This window comes from Rhipicephalus microplus, chromosome X (assembly GCF_043290135.1).
Source record: "Rhipicephalus microplus isolate Deutch F79 chromosome X, USDA_Rmic, whole genome shotgun sequence".
Lineage (NCBI taxonomy): Eukaryota > Metazoa > Arthropoda > Arachnida > Ixodida > Ixodidae > Rhipicephalus > Rhipicephalus microplus.
Window position 1 is genome coordinate 240,480,370 of NC_134710.1, and position 4,310 is coordinate 240,484,679.

At 49.6% G+C, this 4,310-nt stretch overlaps 1 pseudogene; it reads left to right on the forward strand.

The window, feature by feature from the left end:
• Positions 1-2,973: 2,973 nt before the first annotated feature.
• On the forward strand, positions 2,974-3,866 carry LOC142775198 (kinesin-like protein KIF18B pseudogene; annotated as a pseudogene).
• Positions 3,867-4,310: the final 444 nt, after the last annotated feature.

Sequence of the window (4,310 nt, forward strand, 5' to 3'; positions counted from 1 at the left end):
GGAAAACCAACAACAAGCCGTATTTGATGAGCTGCGACAGCGCATGCAATAAGCGCCAGTTCTTGCTCATTTGGATGATGATGCTGACTTGGAGGTTCATACTGACGCTAGTAAGATTGGTCTCGGTGCTGTGCTCCTTCAGCGTCAAGATGACATCGAAAGAGTGATAGCCTACGCCAGTCGCTCTCTGTCCCGAGCCGAGGTGAATTATTCCACTACGGAGAAAGAGTGCCTCGCAGTCTTGTGGGCAATCACCAAGTATCTCCCATAACTTTATGGTCGTTCCTTCAAGATGGATTCATAGATGGATTGATGTGGCTGTACCTTTTATATCAGGTGGCGGCTAACGCCATCTAGCTGTACGGATAGATGGATTGATGGATGGATGTGGCTGTACCCTGTAGAACAGATGGCGGCTAAAATCACCTAGCCGTAATAGTTAGTGAACTAAACATTTGATTTGTCTTTTTTCCATTTACATAGGGAAGTTGAGGACTGGTACTTTGCAGTGAAGTGTTTTATTTTCACTCGTGCCTTGACTTAGCCACCAATGAGATAATCTTCTTCGAGTTAACTCTATCCGCATAAAGTCTATTTTGCCCTCCCTGTCCATAAACCCCAGTGCTTTGAAAAACCTTGCCCCATCATTCTGAACTATATAGTGAAGCCCTTTACAGAACATAATCAAGTGTTCGGCAGTTTCCTCCTCCTCTCCACATGCACTGCATACCGTGTCTACCCCTCCGTATTTGGCCTGATATGTCTTGGTACACAATACTCCCGTCCTGGCCTCAAACAGCTGAGAACTACCCCGAGTATTATCACAGATCTTTTTCTTGGCGATTTCCTGCTTATAAGTTCGATAGATCTCTAGTGCGGACTTCTTAATCATGGCAATTCTCAAAATCTCAGTCTGCGTTTCCTTCACTTTCTTCTTAACCGATAGTTCTTTTTGGTTTGGCTAACTCCTGTTTTCTAAGTATTAACCAGTCAATTCCCTGGTTTGCTTTTTCCATTTTGTTTCGACATTCTTATGTACAAGTAGCTGAAAACCTTCCTAGCCCAACGCTTCTCCCCTATTTCTCTCAATCGCTTCTCAAAATTAATCTTGCTGCTAGCTTACCTGTCCTCAAATGATGTCCATTCCATGTGACCTTGTACTCCCCGATTTGGCGTATTCCCGTGAGCTCCTAAAGCAAGCCTACTCATTCAGCGTTGCTTAATTTCTAATATAGTTTGAACGTTTGAGCTCATGCACACGACCGCATTCGCGAACGTCAGCCCAGGAACCAAAACCCCTTTCCATATACTTCTCACAACATCATACTTATTGTAATTCTACAGTGCCCTATTTTTCATCACTGCTGCATTCATGTTACCTTTAGGCGTCACGTTAATTTCGTTTTCTTTTAGGTACTCGGTCCGATTGCTTATCCAAACGCCAAGATATTTGTATTTATCTGTTATCTCTAGCGTGACTTCCTCTATCCTAAACTCATCACCTTCATTATCATAAAAATCATGACTGCTGATTTTTCCTTACTGAATCTAAAATCTTACATATCTCCCTCATTACCGCAGCTATCCATCAATCTCTGGGAATCTTCTTTGTTGTCGGCCGTTGGCACTATATCATCAGCGTACATTAATGCTGGTAGTGCCTGATCGATAAATTTTCCTTGTTTCACGAAAAAGGTAGATAGTGACGAACCACCAAGCCCTCGGTTGGTTGGCGATCCTGTGTGAGCATTGAAGTGGTGCGATGTACATTTCTTTCAATATTTTTGTACTTTTTCCTTCTTTTCAAAAACTTGGATTTTGCCCCAAACACGTAGTGGGTTGACGGCAAGAGCGGCTCTAAACCTAGAAGAAAAAAAAATTGCCCGCAGCTTCCCTCGGGGGAACACTGAGGAGGATGCGGAGCATATAATTGGTTAACGGGGTGTTAAAGTGCGACTTACTTGGGTCGATGGCTAAATTGGTTAACGTGGTTGTGAAATGGGGTGTTAAATTGCGACTCACTTGGGTCGATGGCTAAATTGGTTAACGTGGTTGTAGGAGGGGGTGTTAAATGAGTGAACACGTACACACGTATGCGAAAGGACGGCGCTGGTCGAAGGGACGTCGATCATTGTGTTTGTGGATTCGTTGGAATTCATTTCACCGTGACCTTGGACGTCGACGCGCCGTACAAACCAACCGACGAGCGGCAACTGAGCGAGCGAGCGCCGACCTTGAGTATATATACAGCGCGACGGCGCATGCACTGTCAGCTGTTGAATGTTCTCGAAGGAGAAGCGCGCGCGCGGCACAGATGGCGACGGCGCGACGGCGCATGCGCTGTCAGCTGTCGAATGTTCTCGAAGGAGAAGCGCGCGCGGCACAGATGGTGGGCGACGGCGCGACGGCGCATGCGAGCGCGTCAGCTGTCGAATGTTCGAGAAGCGGTGCGGACGGCGCGGACGGCGCGGACGGCGCACTACAAGGCGCGAATATAAGATGCTTCCGCATCTAAAAGAAGATCGCCCGCTTCTCTGCTCGAGAGATAGCAGCAGCTGATGCGTTATCACACAGCTTGCTGGTCGGTGGTTTGTTGAACCACAGTTTCATAAACCCTTCGAAGCGTCGACAATAGCGCCGCCACAGAACCGCAAGCGGCCTACCACCGACACCTAACAGTGGGCCCCAAAACGCCGCTGCACTGGCAACAACCGATCGTCGCCCGGGGCGCGCGTGAACGTGGCCGTGAGGGTGCGCCCACGGAGCGAGCGTGAGTCCAAGACGTCCAGCACCATTCGCGTCGTTAACCACAAGTACCTCGTGTTCGAAAACAAGGCCGAAGTCGAGCCCTTCTACTCTCAAGGGCAGCGGGCATGCATGGGCCTCGTCAAGCCAAAATGACCATTTATGTTTGATCAAGTCGTTGGTGAAGATAAAAAAGATAAGTACATATTTGAGCACACAAGCAAGAAGATGCTGACGACGCTTCTTGATGGCTGCAATTGCTCCGTGTTCGCGTATGGTGCAACCGGAGCCGGCAAGACGTTCACGATGTTGGGCTCCGAGGAGTGTCCTAGAGTGGTCTCCCTGATGGCCATCGAGCTCAACCGGCACGTTGACAAGAACCACTCCGAGGGCCACTCGTGATACGTGGCGGTCGCCTACCTGGAAGTCTACAACGAGGTGCTACGCAACCTCCAGTGCACAAACGAACCGTCCTTGTTCGTGCGCGACGACCCGGACAAGGGCATCACCATCTCAAACTCTTGAAAACACAAGGTGAAAGAATCTGGGGAACTGTTAGAGGTGCTCCTGAAAGGCAACAGGAAAAGGTCACAGCACGCCACCGATGGCAACTCGGAGTCATCGTGGTCCCATGCAATTTTACAGGTTTACGTCGCGAAGACGGAGAACCTGACCAGAACAAGCAAGGGAATTAGTGTCTCCAAGATGAGCTTTCGCGATTATCAGGCTTGGAGCGTGCGACTGCGGTGAACGCAAGCGTCAAGGACCTTATACGCGAGGGCACCGAGATCAACCTATCACTGCTGGCACTAAGCAACTGCATCGATGCCCTGTCCAAGAGTGGAGCTCAGCGGGTGCCGTACCGGGATTCGAAGCTGACGCACATCACGAAGGACTCTTCTGGTAGCACGTGTGGCACCCTCATGATTGCGGCTGTGTCGCCGTCCTAGCTCAGCTACACTGACACCCACAACACTCTCAAGTACGCCGAGCAGGACATGAAGATTGAGCAGCAGGCCAAGAAAAACGTCCTCAACGTCAACGTACTCAAGCCGATGTACAGATCACTTATAGAGGAGTACAAGGAAAAGGAGGAAGGCCTTCAGCGCCAGCTCGACTAGGTCAAAAACGAGATGTCCGAGCTCGAGGCCCATGTCATCGAGATCAAACAGAGCCTCGGGGCAGTCAAGCAAGATGCCCTGCCGCAAGTGCCACACACTGACGGCGGCAGCACAACCAAGGCTTCCCATAACAATGCTCTGTCAACGACGATGGTTCTCTCTCCGAGCGTCATGGCGAATGAGCCCAGCGACAACAGCAGGGCGCCCTACCGTCTCGATGTGGCGAGAAAGATCTATGCTGTGCGAGCGAAGACCATTAGGCAGATTTGTGAAAACGCGACCATCATTCGGACCAGTGTTGTGAAATCGAACTGGAAGCAGCAGATTGCGAAGACTATCAAGGCACTCTAGAACTGCAGTGAAGACAACTTGAAGGAGTACAAGTGTCTTGATCACTTTTGCAGTCTCTAGCAGTCAAACGTCTTGCTGCAAAGGAAATGTTGA